The sequence below is a fragment of the Rhipicephalus microplus genome, chromosome 6, assembly GCF_043290135.1.
Source record: "Rhipicephalus microplus isolate Deutch F79 chromosome 6, USDA_Rmic, whole genome shotgun sequence".
Taxonomy (NCBI): Eukaryota; Metazoa; Arthropoda; class Arachnida; order Ixodida; family Ixodidae; genus Rhipicephalus; species Rhipicephalus microplus.
Genome location: NC_134705.1, coordinates 175,726,254 through 175,735,601, shown reverse-complemented (window position 1 = coordinate 175,735,601; position 9,348 = coordinate 175,726,254).

The window sequence follows — 9,348 nt, the reverse complement described above, 5'->3', positions numbered from 1 at the left end:
GCTCTTCCGAATACGCGTCCATGAAGAGCGCCAGTGGGACGCGGTTCTCACCCGGAGCGAGGTGCAGGCTATGCGACTGATCGATCAGCGTGTCAGCGGCAGCGGCATCGTCCAGTTCACCGCTTCGCTCCCCATCATCTCTCATCAAGAGAGCGCGCGCTCGTTGCTCATCCTCCTCATTAAAGAAGATCGTCTTTGACATGGCATTGAGAGCAATGGCTAGTTGCACGGGGTCGTCCAAATCTATGTTCTCGGGGACAGTCTCGATGTCATCCGCGTCGTCTGCCCCCTGGGCGCGTTCACCTTCACAAACGGCCGCATCATCGTCATCGAAGATACCCAGCCGACTCCAGTCGATGCGCACGCCGCTAGCGACATACAACGGCGCAAGCTCCAGGTGCTTCAACCCCGCCAAGATGTTACCACGCTTCACCAGTCCGCGCCTGTACGTAGCCGGACTCACCAGCCTCCGCTTCACGTGCACGTCTATCGCAACGTCCTTGGGAACCAACCGCGGAAGACACTCCACCACGCTCGGAACGTCGATGGGCACGTTCATGATCTGTCCCTTAATGCCGTACTGACCGTTGCCCTGCGTGAACCGCCTGATGCTCATGAAGGGGAGTCGAGGCGAGATGAGGCGCTCTTCCACCGGGTTCAGATCGGGGAGGTCCGCGGGACGAGGCGCGTACGCGTAGCCGTGGCTCTTGTTCAACGGCGGAACCCGCCCGGCCAGCAGGGACTCTCGGCAAGACGCACACACCCGGAACGCACCGAAGGGAGCCAGCCGCGGGTCTTGCGCATCCATGTCGTCGCATCGGTGTTCGCCCGACCGTCTTCCGAACTCGTTCCAAAGAACCCGCAACGCGTTCAACCTGTTGGTCTCGTTCCTCACGCCGGAAATGCAGCTCAGGTTGTTATCGAACCACAGCCGGTCACACGCGGCGCAGCTGTGACCAAAGCTGCGATCCACAAAGTCGCGTTTGAAACGCCCGTCCGGACGAGCAAAGTCCAGGGCTCGCACCATCTCCCGCGCGGCACGTTCACTGGCTCGAACGGCTTCGGGAACGTCCACTCGCCGTTGACAATTGCGAGCGGCGTCTTGACGCCAGCCTTCATCGCCCTTCGCCTGACGCTTGCGTTGTCGTTCCGCTTCTTGGGCCACGTTCCCGGCTCGATGCTGACGCATCATCTCGGCCTCGCGAGCGCGCAGTTCACCATCCGCTGCACGCTTCGCCCGCTTGTCCTCGGCCTCGCGAGCGCGAAGTTCGGCATCCTCTGCACGCTTCGCCCGCTTGTCCTCGGCCTCGCAAGCACGCAGTTCGGCATCCGCTGCACGCTTCGCCCGCTTACGTTCGGTCTCACGAGCCCTTCGCAGCGCCGCCTTGTCTTCCGACGTCGGCGAAACCACCGCGGCACCTCCAACGACGGGTGCAGTGCTGGCATTCGGTCGTACTGCATTCGTTGTTGATGGTAGCGTTGCCTCCGGGACATCCATCGCACGACCCCCTCTTGACGGGAGACTGAGAGAGAAGGCGGCCGCGCAAGAGGGAGAGGCGCGCGCGCAGCTGCAGCGAGCGAGGAGAGCGGAGGAGCGAGTGAAGGGGGAGGGGGTATAAGGCGCGTTACTGACCTATACCCAAGTAATCTTTGTCCACATTGTGGGAAAATAGCTTCATTAGAACACATGCTCTGGCAGTGCACCAAATTCGCTCATTTATCGCACATCACCTCTGCCAGATGGGAGGCGGCAATCCGCAGCACGTCCTTGGCAGATCAGCTCTGGGCTGTTCACCAAGCCCGCGAGGCGGCTGAGGAGCTTGGCATCTCAGTCCCCACGTGGGAGCTGCCCGCAACACAGTGATCTGTGTTTCGGAGGACCAAATAAAAGTTTATCCAATCCAATCCAATGACACCGATATGAGCGTCGCGTCCGTGGCTTATTCGGTAGAGCGTCGCGCTGTGGCCCGCCAAGTCCTCTTTCTTTTAAAGATAGAGAGAAGACTGCGGACGCCGCCGACGGCGGTGGATGGTTTGGGGTCGCTTATAAAGTGTATTCACACTTAAAAGACAAGAAGGCTATCGCCAATCCAAGGTCACCGGCCAACCAACCCACAGAGCAGCCACCTATCAATGAGCAGACGCTAAAGTCATCACCAACGCAGCAACTACGCAGGCCCAAGATGCCACCTCTGCCGCTCGATGACTTCAAGATCGTCTACCGCCCGCAAGCAGGTCTTGACCTCGCCAAATGGAACACCGCCGCTGTCACGCATGCCATCGGCAGAGTGAGTGGAATATCCCAGCAAGACTTTAACGACAAGGTACGCGTACAAGTCCAGAGAATGGAAAACCTAATCATCGCGAGCACCACCGCCAAAGAAGACGCCAAGAAGCTGGTAAGCATCCAGAAAATACAGCTTGGAGGAAATTTTTACACTGTGAACGGCAACATCAGAACACCGGACAATGTCTCCAGAGGCGTCATCAGTGGCTTGATACCCGGTACGAGCACCGCAGAACTCATGGCTGGAATTCGCGCACCGGCAAGATACACAGTTCTTCATGCCCGAATGCTATAGGTCAATCGACCGCGGCAGTCGTCTTCTTTGCAGGACCGCACGTTCCCTACTACATAATTTTCCAGAGCGTAGACTTCCGCTGCAGACCATATCGTAAGTCAGTGCAGTATTGCCGAGCTTGTGGCAATACGGGTCACCGCCAGGACGTCTGTCCGAAACGTGGCAAGGCCGGACAAACGCAGGAACATGAATGCGCACCCATCTGCAAGATCTGCGGGGAAGGACACGAAACAGCAAGTAAAAAATGCAAAAGGAGACTAAAGCCAAGTCCACCACCCTTTAACGTTAAGGTCCCTAGATGAAACAAGTTTCCAAGGTAGCGACACCTTTCCCTTTGGTTCTCACCAATGTTATTGGAGCGCCCCCTAGAAGGTTCAAATGTTTCATGAAAAAACGAAAGTTTGGCTTCAGCTGCTACGGTGAATAGGTGTAAATGAAACAATTTGGAACGAAATGAGTCGTACAATAAACGGTTAACTTTATGAACATAAATGGTACAACACAAGAGCAAGCGGGAGGTGCGTTACTCATCTGGCAACGTTGTGCAGTTCTATATTTTACACCACTAGCCATGGCGTCTCGCATCGTTCATCGTAGTTCGTCCAGTTCTCCGAATGCGTTTTGTTCGTGCTGTGACACAGTGAACGCGCTTCTTGCTCGATCCTGTCAGTGACGCTGCGGCGAGCGATTACAGCCGGCTTGTGCACACGCAAGAAAAAACTACGGCGAGACTGGTACGAACACCTGACTAGGAACCCTGCGATGACGGTTTTTCTTTAATGTGCCCATTGGGACAATCATGATGCCAGGTGATTCTGACGCGGTGCTGAAAAGTGAGACTTCTACTGGTGAGGTGTCTCGAGGCAGCGCGTTTCGGCTCATGCGTGAACTGGTCAAGCGTGAAATGTTTCTGAAGGTGCGTTGATTACACCCTCCAGCTGCTCTGTATACGAGCATACACACAAGTATCTGTACAAACTGGCAGGCACTAGACGCGCATTAGACGCGCGCCTGGCGTTTCAATAAAAACCGACAAATAAACTCACTTCGCAGATCCGCGTCGACGTACATTGACGGAGTTGCACGAAAGCGTTCGCGTGAAATGTTTCATAGCTATACTTCACGGCATGCTTCATTTCGGATAGCACAATGTAAGTTGAAGAGAGCGAAAGCGTTTTCCGTTGTTTTATGGCAACGCAGCATTGTTGAAAAACGCGGATATTGCATATAACGAGCACTACGAAACAATCTCGGTCGACTTGGAGCACACTGAAACGCTCCTCCTGTTCTGTTTATGTCCTGGCTACGATTTCGTCTTTGGTCACGGCAAGAATCCAGCTGGAGTTGTATGCGCATGCGTACTCGTTTCGAACCTTTTGCATAACGATTAATAACACCACCAGCCATTTGCAAGATCACGTGCGAAGAATGCACCAATTACAGACCCGGATGGCAGAGAAAAAGAGGAGTAATTGAGAGAGTGAGGAGGACGGCTCGAGAACAATGAGTGACGCTACCTTTTGTTTCATCTAAGGACCTTATTCAACGTAAGACAACAGCGCCTCAACAGGCTTCAAGAAATAGACAACAACTGGAACGCCAGCGGAGAAGAGTTCCCTGAGGTTAGCATATCGGCCGCTACCTCTAACAGTAACAATGAGGGCCGCGTCTCCACGCGCAGCAGTTCCAAGTCAAAATTGCGTTCGAGTTCGCGCTCCCACTCTCGCACGCGTTCCGTCTCTGCTCGCAGTAGATCCAAATCAATACTGCGTTCCAGTTCGCGCTCCCGCACGCACTAGCGTTCCGTTAAACGTGCGAGCTACGCTGCCATGGCAAGTGGATCTAATGGCCGCAGCAGCTTAACCTCCTCGAAGTCGGACACCTCATCCATACAGGGTCTCGAAGATAGACTGAAAAACCAGCAAGAAAAGCTCCAGAATCAGCGCAGCCAACTGCAAAGCCAACAAAGTCTCATAAATCAACTGCTTCAGAGGCAAAAACGACAACAATAGCTCATTGACAAACTACTTGAAAAGTGCACGCATCAGCAAGGACATTCGGACAATGCAGAACAACAATATATAGAACAAGCAAACTCAAGCACAGAGCCTGCAACGATGCTGACCAAGGTAGGCGTCCAAGCCCTAGTGAACGCAAGGTGCACGATATTCGAAGAATCTTTCATGAATAACATGCACGCCAGGATAGAAAAAATTTTCCAGTCTGCAATAGAAAAAACAGCCTCAATGTTTGAACACAAGATCACTACGCTTAATGCCAAAATTGATGGGATTGCTGCGCAAGTCAACAATTTCATCGCGCACGTGAAGAAAACTTACGTAACCATGACACAGTTCGACAGCTTGAACAACCCATGCCAAATGACTCGGAAGAAGGCACGAGCGAACAGTCACAATGCCTCTCGCTCAGTCTCGCAGAGTCGCGATGGCAGGCATTACATCGAATCGATTGAAGATGGCAGTCCCTAAACATAAGTATAAGAACCAGCATTCAACTTTACGCATATGGCAATGGAACTGTCGGTCATACCACCCTCGACACGCAAGCCTACAAGAATTCATCAAGCTTAACCAACCAGACATCATTGCACCTCAGGAAACCAACACGCAGAACGTACGACTGCAAGGCTACACGACCAGCGCACAAACCCAACGAACTGCCATACTTGTCAAGAAAGCACTTTCAACGCAAAAACACGAAATCGAGGACACTCAAATAGAGCATACCCTAATAGAGATTCTGCCGGAACGAAAGACGCAGCAAAGTCTTTTCATAACCAATATATACAGCCCCCCACGAGACCAACTACCAGGCTTCGATCAATTCATACGAGAAATCAGGACGCGCACGAATGGCCACCAGATCATAATAATGGGAGACTTTAACGCCTCTCACACGGCACGGGGCTATCATATCACCACGAGGAAGGGTTCTAGGGTGCACGATACTGCTCAACATCACAGACTAACCCTGTGGAACGACCCTATTCAGAAGACAAGAATCGGGAACAGCGTCTCCAGGGATACAAATCCAGGTCTTACATTTACGGCGAACGTCACTAGGGCAGAGTGGAGTGTGCTACCGGAAACTTTAGGTAGTGATCATCACATCATCCAACTCTCCGTAGCGCACACTCGTAAACAGACCAAGACTGGAATAGCGCGGTTAACGGAATGGCAATCCTTTAGGAATGACCTCGACGTTGAAACCATCATAATCGACATTGAAGACTGGTTCAAGAATGTGCTCAAAATGGCCGAACGCTACACTAAAGACATACAGCTTGACATCGATACACCCGCCGTCGACGCACATCTCCTCCACCTTTGGGAGGCTAGAAAAGGACTTCTAAAACGGTGGAAGCGGCAAAAACTAAACAGAAAGTTACGGAAACGCGTTTCTCTCCTCACCGAGCAAGCTCAAGATTATGCGAACCGATTGGCCAGGCAGAACAGGCATAATTTCTGTGACAAGCTGCAGGGGACTCTGAGCACCAAGAAAACCTGGCATCTGCTACGCACACTTTTAGCCACGCAACCCTCCAAAACAGCACAGAAGCAGCACCTTCAGAGGCTTATTCGAAATAACGCCGGTACAGAAGAACACCTCCTAGAAGAATTACAAAAGAAGCTCTGTGGCGATGCACCCAATAGGGCTTCAATTCACACCAAAGAATACGCTGGCGCACCAAACACTGAACTCGACCGGCCCTTCAGCCTGGCTGAGCTGCACACAGCCCTAACGAAGTTGACAAGAAATACCAGCCCCGGAATACCAGCCCCGGAAATACCAGCCCCGGCAGCACCTTCAGAGGCTTATTCGAAATTACGCCGGTACAGAAGAACACCTCCTAGAAGAATTACAAAAGAAGCTCTGTGGCGATGCACCCAATACGGCTTCAATTCACACCAAAGAATACGCTGATGCACCAAACACTGAACTCGACCGGCCCTTCAGCCTGGCTGAGCTGCACACAGCCCTAACGAAGTTGACAAGAAATACCAGCCCCGGAATAGAAATGATTGTCAACAAGCACTTACGCAACCTACCGCACCAGGCCACCACGGCTCTTCTCCGTTATTACAACGACTGCTGGGATAAAGGCGAGCTACCTGCGGCATGGAAGCACTCGGAAATCACCATGATCCCTAAGCCTAACAAACCAGTCGGCATCGAGAACCTACGCCCGATTTCTCTCATCTCGTGCGTGGGAAAGCTGTTCGAACACATGGTGCACGACCGCTTAACCCAGTACCTGGAAGATAGTGGACACCTACCGGACACCATTTTTGGCTTCAGGCAGCATCTTTCGACGCACGACGTGCTCTTACTACTCAAAGAAGACCTCCTTGATGACCTAACCCATCGAAGAAAGTACTCCATACTCAGAGTTGACGTCAAGGCGGCCTTCGATAACGTCAGCCACGACGCGATCCTCAAGAACCTCGAAGGCGTTGACTGCGGCATTAGAACCTACACGTATGTCAGAAACTTCCTGACAGACCATACAGCAACTGTGGGCATATGCAACAACCGCAGCAAAAGCTTCCAACTACCGAAAAAATGAACGCCGCAGGGTTCGGTCATCTCGCCGTTACTTTTCAATGTGGCTATGATCAATCTGCCGAAAATTCTCGACAAAATACCTAATTTACGGCACGCGATCTACGCTGATGACATCACGCTCTGGACCAGGGCTTAGAACACTGGGAGACAAGAGACCTGCCTACAAACCGCCGTAGATGCCATCGAACGGTATCTCAGAGACTGCGGTCTCTGCTGTGCCCCCGAGAAATCCGAGCACCTCGTCCTCAAAGCGAGAACAAGAGGCAGACCTCTCTATACGACCCTAGCGTAACGCTGAGCCCGACCCTAGCGTAACGCTGAAAGGGACCTTAATTCCAAAAGTCGAGACCCTGCGAGTGCTTGGAGTTCACATCTACAAGGATGGATCGGGAGCTGCCACCATACAGAGTCTCCAACGGACACTATCACAACTCACGCACCTCGTCAAGAGGATCGCGAATCAGCAAAACGGACTCAAAGAGCACGACACGCTACGTATAATGCAAGCTCTGTTCACCAGCCGCATTACGTACGGCACGCCACACCTAAATTTGAAAACCACTGAAATTGAAAAACTTAATATCATGATAAGAAAGGTCACTAAAGTAGCCCTGGGACTTCCGCCAATGGCCTCTACCACACGTCTCCTAAAGATGGGCGTCCACAACACGTGGCAAGAGCTCATTGAAGCGCATAGGAATAGTCAGCTGGAGAGGCTCAAGCTGACGCCCATGGGGAGGTTGGTGCTCCGGCACCTCAACTACAGCGACACGTTCATCGCCGATGCAGACCGGAAAAAGCGCATCCCGCTGTACATTAGAGAGTCGCCGTCCATCGCACCTATTCCACGCAACATGCATCCTACTTTCCACAAAAGTAGACGCAAGGCTAGAGCTAACGCTATTCGACGAAAGTTCAAGCAAGACCCGGACGCCCGCTACACTGACGCAGTCAAGTATCCGCATAGAAACGCGTACGCTGTCAGCGTCGTCGATTCTCAAGGCCGGGAATTAGCGTCAGCCACGGTCAACGCACTCAATTCAGACGTTGCAGAAGAATCGGCAATCGCTCTAGCAACCACAACATGTACAGACGCCGCGGTGATTTTCACCGACTCACAAGCCGCCTGCAGGAATTTTGCTAAGGGCCGTATCTCAGCGAATGCCATCAATATTTTGAAACGGCGAAGCACTTCACTCCCATACACTTGTGTATTATGGGTGCCAGGACACGAGTGTCTGCAGGGAAATGAAGCGGCCCACGCCGCTGCCCGCGAGCACGTCAGCCGGGCTGCCCCCTGCCCACAGGACATTCGACCCGTCGTTGAAGAGACGGAAGTTGTTCAAAACACCTACTCGTTGTTACTCCAGCATTGTAGGCTGGAGCGACGAGTATACCCTCCACCACACCCAAAACTGACAAAAGAGGAAAGCGTAATACTGAGACGCCTGCAAAGCAGCACATACACACATGGGGCCCTAATGCACCGTCTCTACCCAACGAGATATAGCTCTATGTGCCCGCTTTGCAACGTACCGGACACCCTGGCGCACTTGCTTCTTGCATGCCAGTGTATTGCCAGACGTGATCTGCAACAACACACGACTGATAACGAAGCAGGACGGACGACCGAAGACCTAACCGAAACGTGGGAGGCGAAGCTCGCCCTCGAGGACCTGGAAGAGCAACAATAACTCGTCGCCAGGGCCAAGAGTGCAGTAGAAGCCAGAGGGTTCCTGGACTAAGGAGCCCTCCCACCTCAGGGTGACACCGGGCTTTGCTCGGAGCACTGTTTCAAAATAAACGTTTACTTCTCTCTCTCTCTCTCTCTGTCAATCATTGACTGTAATGCAATTCAAGTCAGTTAGGAGGCTCGGTTTCCGATAGTATATATATATATATATATCCTGCACGAGAAAAGTTTAAAAACTGAATTTCGGATATCGGTTTATAATTTGCCACCGGACGTTGTTGTAGACTTTCAGATAATTTTCATTTCCGCAACGTGCCCTGTATCCACTGGCGTTTTCTCAGGGGTCGATTTTGAGTGAGTCATTACTTTGCACCACTCGTTTCTATAGACCGTGCGCACAAAGGATAGGCTTTCCATACGCATGGTCTTTTGCGCGTTTACTATGTGTCATGACTCATGACACACCAACGAGCCCAGGATGTTACC